Raw genomic sequence first — 10,852 nt, 5'->3', positions numbered from 1 at the left:
GTCAGACAGACCCAGTGTTGCCTTGTTCAGCAAAAGTGCCAAGATGCCATTTCATCCTGTGCATGGGAACAAGAGTGCCCATTCATTCCTCAGGCTTTCTGAGTCTCTACTCCTACCTGTCACCACTTTCTCCCCTACTTTCTCACCCATCCCAACCCTACCCTGCAGTGGGGAAGTTGTCCTGGGAATTAACTTTCCATTCTTCTACTGGGGCCCTTCAAGTAACGTTTGGAGCTTTTCCCTAAATCCCAGCTTGGATAAATGATCCCCTCACATGTCCCCAAATTCTTGTTTGGTTTCTGAAGTTGGTCAGATGCTGCTTTCTGGACCCCGGGTGTGGGAAGATGCATCCACCTCCTGCCTCTATCATTTCAAGCTTGTTTTCCCAGGGCTTGCCCTGAAGGTATCTGAGATTGCAGGGAAAGATTTCTGCATAGGGAAGGGTCTGCCAGGGGAAGCAATGCAGGATGCTGAGGGCAGGTGGACGTTGGAGCAGAGGGCCTCCCCTCCTGGCGCACCGGATTCTCTCTCCACTCAGGACTGCAGCTGCTGCCTCAGCCATTCGTTACTCACCTCTTCCTTTTCTTTCCAGTGATCTTTTTAGCTTCAATGCCCAATGCTAATCACTCATGCTCTGAGTACTTCCCAGATCAACCTTCTGAGAAGCAGAACCCATTTGCCCTGTGTCGTTTCTTCATCCCAGACCACATCTCAGGTTGACGTGCCTTGATGGGCTGCCCTTAGGTCAGCTGGGACCAGGCACAGACGGAGACCTGGGGGTCTCCCTGTGGGACAGAGCAGCTATCTTTAGAAGGAGCCATGTGCCTGGCAAATCAGCAAATGGCATGTCTATTACATTTTCATTAACTTGACAGACACCTGTTGAGCTCCCTCATCACATGGCAGGCACTGTTCTAGGCCCTGGGTAAACCACAGAGGCAAGGACAGGCCCAACAGTGTCCTCCGCTGTTCTTTCCACAGAGCACAGCCCTTTTGAGTCTAGTGGACTCTTCTCTAAGAAATAGGAGATGGTAGGCCTGGCAGAGCTGGATGACCTCACCCAGCCGCTGCCAGATAAGGAGACAGATGCACAGAGAGGAGGTGTGACAGAGCTAGGTGAGCGTGCAGGCAACAGGGGCTTCATGTCTGTGATGCTGGGGCCGGCCTCTGTCGGTTTTCATTTCAGGGAAGTGTCCCTCAGGCTTCTTCCTCTAGTTGGAGAAAGGGAAGCCCTGATCTCTTGATTCTGCAATTCTTCTGCCCTTGCATCTTCCTCCAACCCACTCTCTCTAGCCCTCTTGGATGGCACCCAGCCTTGGCTGACATTGGTGGGTGTGGTTGGGAGGGTGCTTCAGAACTAGGGCCCAGGGAATCCCACCTGCCAGCTGAGAAACCCAGGACCAGCTCTCGGCCCTCTGGGAAGCCAGATGGGCTGTCTACCTGACGGTTCAGCCTCCTCCGCTGTCAGCTGTGGGGCCATTTCTGTCACCACATGCTGATAACTGAGTTTTCAACTCTTGTGGGAGGTTCCCTAAAACAGGACACCCTCTTGCACGGATTTGTATGAAAGACAGCTGTGCTGGAGGCATAGGCTTCTAGAAGTTCTTTAGCTCAGAGGGATGTGAGCAGAAGTGCTTTCAAGCGAATCCACTCACTTTATTTTAAGTCCCACATTCCGGGTTTGGCTTCAGCCCAGCAAGTTCCCTCCAAGTTGCTGCTGCTTGTGCTTCCATTACAATTCTTCCTGCTTTCTGTGCTCAGCTCCCCAAAGCTGCCTCTGCCCTCACCATGCTGCAGGGCTGTCCCTTGCCCCCCCAGCACCTCCTGTCCTCCTCACCAGCCTAGACCAGCCAACCCCACTGGCCTCCAGGGTGGGCCAGCAAAGGGAGATGGAGAAAGAATGAGATCCCCTGAAAGCCCAGTCAGCAATGTGGAGACTCAGGACTGTGTTTCTAACCAGGACTGCAGATCAACCTCACAGGAAACTCTTTTAAAATAAAATACACACACACACACATACACACACACACACACACTCACATGCCCACACATACACACGTGGGCCACCCCTCAGAGATTTAGATCAGTGGCCCATGTTGCGTCTATCTGTTCTAAGTGGTGGATGAGGGGGAGAAAAAAGAAAGCCCCCTCTCAGCATACAAATGGCAAAACACACACACACACACACACACACACACACACACACACACACAAAAAAAAGAGGTGCAGAGAGAAATTGCATTAGGCAACAGTTGCCTGTAATTGTTACCAAACTTTTGGAAAACAAGAAACAACAAAGAAATAAAAGCAGTAGATAATTAAGTACATAATTGTACACACCACTTGTTAATTAAGCTTTTACTCCTAAAACCTGACAGAATCTGCTTACAAGGTGATAACGTGCAGGAACGTGGCATATGGTGAGCCATCTGCAATACAAACGCTTTGTCGATGAAAACTTCCCTGCCCCACAAAAAGAAGGAGATGCTAAATGTAGTTTTCCGGAGCAGAGTGATGTATCTTCATTCCGTGCAGAAAATGAGTTGACGGTACAGTGTGCAGATGAAAGAATGTCAGGAAGGGCCACGCGGCACCCTCTGTCCTCGCTGCGGCTCTGCGTGTTTGGTTTGTGGCCCATGCTAGGGGTTCTGTGAATCGCTCGGTTGGTTTATCTGGTGCCCGAGAGCAGTGTCTTCAGAACAAATGAAAAGCAACACTTCTCTTAAATGCTCCTGTTCTGGGTGTGCAGGGAGCCGAAAAAGACCTATGAAGGTCTTGAGAAAAGTGGGTTGAGGAGCAATGATGGTCCCCGTTTCTCAACTGTAGCCCACTACCCTCTATCCCACCACTGGAGCTGTGGTCTCCAAGCCTCCTAACCTCTTCAAACCTTCCTCGGCTGTAAAATGGAGATAAAGTACTTACCTTGTCAATTGTCCTGGGCTGATGGCAAGCCCTGGTGAGATTGTTCCTGGATCAAACTGAGGGTCGGGCTGCTATTTCTCATGGCCCAATAACGAGATGCAGGTGAACTGGGGAGGAAGAAGTTTTTATTTCTGTAACCAGTTATAGGTAGAAGGCCTGGAAATTATTGCCAGACCAACTCAAAATTACAAAGTTTTTCAGAGCTTGTATATCTTCTAAGCTATATGGCTATGTATAAGTGTGCATTCTTCTAAAGACATAAGTGATTAACTTCTTTTAATTTATAACTAAGGTCTGAGTCCTGAAGGCCTTCTTCTGGAGCCTTAGTAAATTTACTTAATCTAAATGGGTTTAGGTGCTGGGGTGATTACCCTTATCTTGTCTCCTGCTAAATCATGGAGGTTTGGGGAGTTCCTTCAGATCCCCAACAAACTTGTCTGTGGTGGCCTAGGGAGTTTCTTCAGACCCCCAGTAAAGCTTGTTTAATCCTAAATGGGTCCTGTTAAGAATTCCCATGTCATGCTTTAAGACCCAGGAAAGGCCGCGGCAAAACTCTTGATGGGCTTTTTGTTTCATTCCAGCCTTTGTATAAGGGCACTGGCTTTTTTATCTTTTAATATTTCACCACGCAGTCAGTACTCAAACAGTTGTGATGGAGGCCAGTGTTAGTGAAACCTGGTCTGCCACAAGATGATGTAAAAAGCGTATGTCCGGTGTGAGATTTTACATATGTAGGGAATTATTGTTACTAATAATAAGCCCTTGAACCCTGAGTGAGCATACCTTTACTTCAGCTTGATCTTTGACTTGCACCCAGAGCTACACAGCAGGCAGGTCCAGGGCGACAGTCTCGATCCTTGATCTTCCTGGGCTCCCGGGGTCACTGAGGAGGGCTGATCTTTGGGAGATGTGGGAGGATGGAGCACTGGTGCAATGGAAAGGGGCCCTGGGCTCCCACGGTGCCTGCGTCTCCTTCATTCTGAGGGCCTTCCTAGTTCTGCTGCTTGTGTTCTAAGAGTCTGACAAAGCAGCCCTGCAGAAACTGTGGCAGCTGCAAGAGGGGAGGGCCAACTGGGGGTTGGGGCTTTGGGGCCCAGTGGGCAGGCTGGCCTCCTGGAGATAGCTAGCTCGGAAAGCAGTGGGGCTGGGGAGGCCCTGCCCGCGGCCACCCCAGTCTCCGGGCCTCTGAGTCTCTGCCTTGCCTCTGTGACTCTGCTTCTCCCTCCACCTGCTTCTTCCAGGTCTTCTGAAGGAGGAGGGGTCTGGCCACGCCTGTTAAGAACACATCCTCCCCAGCCCCCACCTGTGGGCCTTGGCCCCTGCCTACCCCAAGAGGGCTGCCTTTGGTCTCACACTCATCCTCATCCCCATCAGTGGGGACACATACTCCAAAGCACAGTGATCCATGTGCGTGGGAGCACTCCCACCCTCCTCTTGCCCTGTGGACCTCCTTGTTCAAAACTGTCCTCTGCTCAGACTCAGGCCAGGACCCCAGCTTTTTGCTTCCTGGATCCAAAAAGGGGGACCCCTGCACCTCTGCTGGGGGGCATCCATCATATTCACTGATGATTTTTTTCTCAAGTATTCCATAAAATCCCTTGTCGGGCTGTGGAGTCAGGGCTGTGTTGTTCCTGAGTGCCTCACCTCCGCCCCTACCTGCCTCTCCTGCGGGGCCCACTGCTCTGTGCTCCGTGGAAGGGCCCACTGTCCCTGGCCTGCTACTGCCCTGGCCCTTCCTTCAGTGATTAATGCTCCTATAGGAAGCCCTGGGGAGCCTCCATAGCACCAAGCCTGCTCTTGTCACAAGAGAGGAGCACAGTGCAGACACAGTGTCTACTCCCTGGAAGGCAGGGCCATGTCCGGGTCGTCAGACCCACCAGGTGGATTGAACAGAACAGAGCATAGTCCCGAGGATCTGCATGGGCCTTCCTATGGGCAGGGCATCTGGAGATGGAGCATCTCGTTTCTTCCTCTCAACAGCCCTGGAGGGAGGCGAGGGGGAAGGGAGCAGCAGGGCTATTGGGGGATGGGCACGGGCAGCCCTGGGTCCCAGGCTGGGATGTGTCTGCACATTGGCACCACTCCCTCAACCAGGGCGCTTTCTCCCTGGAAGTGTGGGTAACAGTGTACATCCCAGAACAGGCAGAGGGAGTGCTCTTGATACTCTATACTTCACACTTCTATGGGTTTCTTAGTCTCCACATCTTGTAAACAAAGGAAACTAGTTCTGCACAATCCCCAACATCATCACAGAAACAGATTCTAAAGCTGGAAGGAATCAGAGATGATGAGGTCCACTCCCCCTCATTTTACAGAAGGAAAACCTGGTCCCCAGGGCAAGAGTGATTTGCTGAATGTCATCAAGGCAACGGGAGGCCTTCCTGCCTTGGGGCCACACTCCTGCTGCTCCAGAACCCCAGTATAGAATAGCAATAGCAGGATGCCTGGTGCAATGAACACCAGACAGGTGGAGAAGGTGGCTTCAGCAAGGAAGTAGAAATGGAAGAAAAGCCAATTTCTGGCCACAGCTTGGAAGGTGATTTACTAGGGCAGAACAAGAGGGTCTCCAGGGATGGACAAATGGCTGCTGTATTTCTAAGAACAGAAGCCTTTTTCTGTTGCTAGGGGCAAGAGCTCCTTTTGGGCAAGCTCTTACATGGAATAAAAAGGGTAGAATTAGGGCTTGATGTGGGCTGGGCGGTGAGAAGTGGGCAGGGGGTGGTGGTGTGGCTGAGAGAAGAGCTGAGAGAAGAGCCTGAAGGGAGGCTCAGGTTCTGGCTCAGGCTCCAGAAGGTGGTCCCTGGCCCTGAAGAATGAGCAGAGCCATTGGGGGGCCCCAAAGCCCCATGCTCAGCTCTAGGCTGGGCAGGGTTTGCAGGCAGTGTCCATCTCAAGGCTCTGCCCAGCTGTGGGGGTGGCATTGAATCAGCACAGATCTTGGGCCGAAGCACCTGGGACGTTCCCAGGAGGCCCCAAGGGCCCCACAAACCCCTCAGAGGGGAGGGGAGGGGGCGTACTTGCTCCAGAACTTGGAGCCTCTTGGCTGAAGGGGCTGGAGGAGAGGAGCCCCTGGTACAGGCTTTCAAGTGAGGGGAGGGGCTGGAGAGGGGAAGGAAAGTGATGTGGGAGGAGGGGTGGGGGCAGCATTCTGGGAAGGTGTCCCCAGGCAAGGGAGTGGAGGGACAGACAGGCATAGCCAGATTCTTGCTCCAGGCCTGGGACCCTCTCCTCACCTTCCAACTCAACTCCTGCAGTTTCAGCCGTCCTCCACAGAGGAGAGGCTGCCTAGTGAAGGCCTGAGTTGGCCAGCAGCAGCACAGAAGTTCCACTGGCCCGTCCACCCTCACCCACACCCCATACTGGGGGAAGCGCAGTTCCCCAGGGCCATCTCACCAGCTAGCCCGGCACTACTGGGAGGTGCAGACAACCTGCCAGTATCCCCATTTTGAATAGACAGCAGAAGTATTTGGGGCTCACACCCACAACTGCTGCCACTGATGCAGTGGGGGGCTCATCCAACAGAGAGCTGGCCCTCGCCCGGGAGCACTAGGGAGTCAGGTCCCTCTCCCCAGCAGAAGGATATGAGGACATTCTCTTTGGAGCACCTGCTTGCTGCTCTGGGCCACCTGCCAGGCCTTCTGCCCCTACCCCAAACTCCTCCTCTTGCACTGTCCCAGGGGTCCCTCCAACCCAGGCCTTGATGAGTGGGGAGCTCTGTCCCTAGCAGGACCTCCTGGCCATCCTGCAGCTTTCTCCCTGCACAGGGAGGCACAGGTAGGAGCCGAGGGCCATGTCCAAGAGCTGCTCAGCTGCCAGCCCTTCTCAGCTTCCCGCGACTCCCACCCCCAGGTAGTTTCTTTCTCAGGCCGGTTCTAACACAGAGAAACACACTGGCAGGCCTGCGGCTCCTCCTGAGCCCCGCAGCTGGCCACAGCCCACCTGCCCTCTGTTCTCTCTCCCTCCCACTGTCCCACTGTGGCCTCCCTACCCCTCTCCTTCCTCTCCCCTCTCCCTTTCCCTCTGCTGCAGGAGAACAGCACAACCTTTGCATTCCAGGCTGCATGCAGGCTCATTCATCCCATGGTCCCTCTTCAAGCTATGGGGCTTCTGCAGGAATTCCTGTTGGGTCTTTGAGCCCACAGGCCCTCCTCGCTGGTAGCTGCACAGAGTAGAAATGCTGGCCTGGTAGGAAGGATGGGAGGAGACCTGGAACAGGAGTGAAGCAGATGAGGTTGAAATAATGCAACCGTTAGAAGAAACTTCTTGAGTAAATTTGGAGATTAAAAACATTCTCCAGCATAGCCAATGTACTCACTCGAACCCTGGATGGCAGAGATTAATGAACTATGGGATGGAAAGTTAATCTCCAAAGATCTCGCTCAGGAATAATATAAATTGGTTGTCCTGGGTATAGTAATCAAATGGACAGCTAGCGCTGTAGTACAAATACTTGTATCTTCTTTGGCGGAAGGAACAACATTTGAAAAAAAGGAGCTTATACATTACCCTCTTTTCTCTTCATACATAAAGAAAAAATCATCTGATGCCTTTGTTAGGCCTTTTAAAGCAATGCGCACAGGGCAGGACCGTCCCATCCCTCGCTGCTTTAATCAATTCTGTGTCTGCTCTCCTTGTTTGACTCCAATCTTAAATCTTCGGGCATCTTCAGGAAAAATTCCCACAAAGGGATCCAGGAGATCATCCCATCCACCCCCTACCTGGATTGGCCTCCCAGCCCCACCCCCAGCAAAGGAGCAGTCATCTTGTGCTCGAAAGATTCATTTACCCCTAATCCTCTCCTCACCCAGACTGCTGGGCGCCTGTCTTGGGCTAGGAGGACAGGCTCTTCATCCACTTATTCACTCATTCATTCATTTGTCCATCCCACAGTGCAGAACTGGGAGGCGCCCAGCGTTCAGCACGTTAGCACTGAGGAGCCATGGGTTCTGGAAATTCCCAGAGTCCCAACTGAATAGAATTTCATTGTTTTAAAGTGAAGGTTGATGTTTCAATAAATCCTTTAAGGGGATTTTAAGCCTTTCTGTGAGTGAATCCACAGTCTACACGTTCTGATTTCTGCTTCTGCTGCACGGTAGCTAAGGAAGAGCCTGTGGCTGTGTGAATGGAAAGGCACCGACGGCTCATGGTCACGGGCGGTGCCAGCTGGGATCCACGCAGGAATCAGCCTTGGTAAAGGGGAACCTAAATGGCTGGCAGCTCAGAAGAACCTGGGCCTGGGGGCATTGTCCAATGGCTGTAGCCTCATGAGAGACCAATTTCTAAACTGAAAATACCAAGTATGTCTTGTTTATTATTTTTATTTTTTGAGACAGAGTTTCACTCTGTGACCCAGGCTGCAGTGCAGTGGTGCAATCATAGCTCACTGCAGCTTGTATTTTTTGTGGAGATAGGGTCTCCTGTGTTTCCCAGGCTGGTTTTGAACTCCTGGCCTCAAGTGATCCCCCAACTGCAGCCTGGGATTACATGTGTGAGCCACCGTGCACGGCCCCAGTTATTTACTTACCCTGAGAAATATAACTGTCACGGGGACCAGAACCCTCAGTGCATTCTTCTTGTAGACTATGGATGGGGGAAGGCAAATCCTAAGTGGAAGCTCAGGGCAGAAGTCAGATTGGACAGAGAGGTGTTTGGAGTTGCACTTGTATAGCTCTTCATTGAGAAGAATGTTGACATTAAACACAACAGCTGTGGAGGATCTTTGGCAACCAGGCAGAGAGAGGCCTGTGGCCACAGTGGGGCTGTCTGCCCTTCTTTCTGACTTCAAGCAGCTGAAATCTCTTATGTCTGGGGACCCTTCCCCATGCTGTATTAAGCAGAAAGCCTGCCACCTTTTACAGAAATGCAAAATCCCAAACACTCACTTTTTCTTTTTTCTTTTTTTTTGAGACAGAGTCTCTCTCTGTCACTCAGGCTGGAGTGCAGTGGCGCGATCTCAGCTCACTGCACTCTCTGCCGCCCAGGTTCAAGCGATTCTTCTGCCTCAGCCTCCCGAGTAGCTGGGATTACAAGCACCTGTCACCACGCCTGGCTAATTTTTGTAGTTTTTTTAGTAGTTACGGGGTTTCATCATCTTGGCCAGGCTGATCTTGAACTCCTGACCTCGTGATCCACCCACCTCGGCCTCCCAAAGTGCTGGGATTACAGGCGTGAGCCACTGCGCCCATCCTGTACTCACTTTTTCATACTCATTTGCAGGTTGGCTGTGATAGGTGTCCCTGGCCACGCCAGTGGAGCACCCAGGCCTCAAGCAGCATGCTGGGGAAGGGAAAACCCTCCATTCTGGTGATGGAGGTGGCCATGACCATGTCTGGTTTTCAAAGGCAGCTTTGTAAGAACAGAAACCAGCAGCTCCCCAACATCTGGCCCTATCTGCTGTGCAAACCACAGGGACCAGGACCTTTCCGGGGTGCCAGTGGCATCCTCTGGAACCAGCTTCTCAGTGGAATTTCAGATGCTATTCCTGGTCAATTGCCTTTGCTATGTGGTATCCTTTAATAAATTCTGTTTCTCCTCATATCCACCTGAGTCATTCTCTGTAACCTGCAAATAAGAACTCTGCCTGGTAGATGACCCTAGGCCCTGCCACTTATCAGTTGTCCAGAGTCACACAGCTGGTGAGTGGGTAAGCCCAACTCCCTGGACTGCCCCACCTGCCCCACTGTCTACCCGAGGAGTCCTGGATGAAGCTGGTGAGTGCCATGCTGCCAGGTGTAGCAGCCAGAACAGGGATCTTGGAGTGAGTAGGCCAAAGGGTGAGTAAACTCTAAATGGGCTCAGAGCAAAAAGCATGTTTTTGGGGGGAAGAGATGTTCTACCAAGCCTGACTCTTTGGGCAAGGAGAGCTAGGAATGGTTTCAGGGCCAGGGACCCCAGCCTCTGGCTCTGAGCTGACAGCAATAAGGATCCCAAAAAATGAGCACTTAGCAACAATTAATTGCTAAGATGCAAAGAAAAATTGTTTTGAATATTAAAATTATAGCTATAACACTATTAGGAGCATGATTCAGAGTTTATGGAAACATTATTTATATTGATTTATTCCCAGAGCCATCAAGACTCCTTGAAAATAATTAATGTTGACATTTCCATTGCTGAAGCTAAATGTTGATATCATATAATGAAAATTATATGCTTGGGATGGGCTGTGCTCTAGAAAGCATTAAAACAAACACCAACATCTACAGATCCCTCCCTACCCCCATTACTAATGACCCAGTAACCAATTGGCAGGGCTCTGAGGCTCTTCACCTACAGGCCTCTAGCCCAGTATAGCCATCAGCCCATCTGAGGACTCTCAGAAGCAAGGGCCAGCACCCCAGAGTAAGCATGGGGCTCATCCAGGGCCATGAGCCAGGAGGTGGGCCAGGGTCTAGACAGGAAGCCCCTTTGGCCAGATCCTGGTAGTGACTGAGCCACTGAATTGCTGCTGGCCTCAAGAAGTGAGGGAAGGAGAAGGACAAGAGGAGGTGAGGGGAGTGATTTGGCTGTGACTCACTCAAAATCTCATCTTGAATTGTAATAATCCCCACATGTCAAGGGTGGGACCAGGTGGAGATAATTGGATCATGGGGGCAGTTTCCCCCATGCTGTTCTTGTGATAGTGAGTTCTCACAAGATGTGATGGTTTTATAAGGGGCTTCCCCCTTCCCTCACTCTCATTCTCTTTCCTGCCGCCATGTGAAGAAGGACGTGTTTGCTTCCCTTTCTGCCATGTTTGTAAGTTTCCTGAGGCTTTGCCAGCCATGCAAAACTGTGAGTCAATTAAACCTCTTTTCTTTATAAATTACTCAGTCTCAGATACGTCTTTATTAGCACCGTGAGAACAGACTAATACAGGGAGTGAGGAAGAGAGGAAGAATAAGGGAGTGAGGTCCTCCTCCATGCTTTGGGAAATTCCCTACAATGTGAC

This window comes from Pan troglodytes, chromosome 5, assembly GCF_028858775.2.
Source record: "Pan troglodytes isolate AG18354 chromosome 5, NHGRI_mPanTro3-v2.0_pri, whole genome shotgun sequence".
Taxonomy (NCBI): Eukaryota; Metazoa; Chordata; class Mammalia; order Primates; family Hominidae; genus Pan; species Pan troglodytes.
This window is presented reverse-complemented; position numbering follows the sequence as displayed.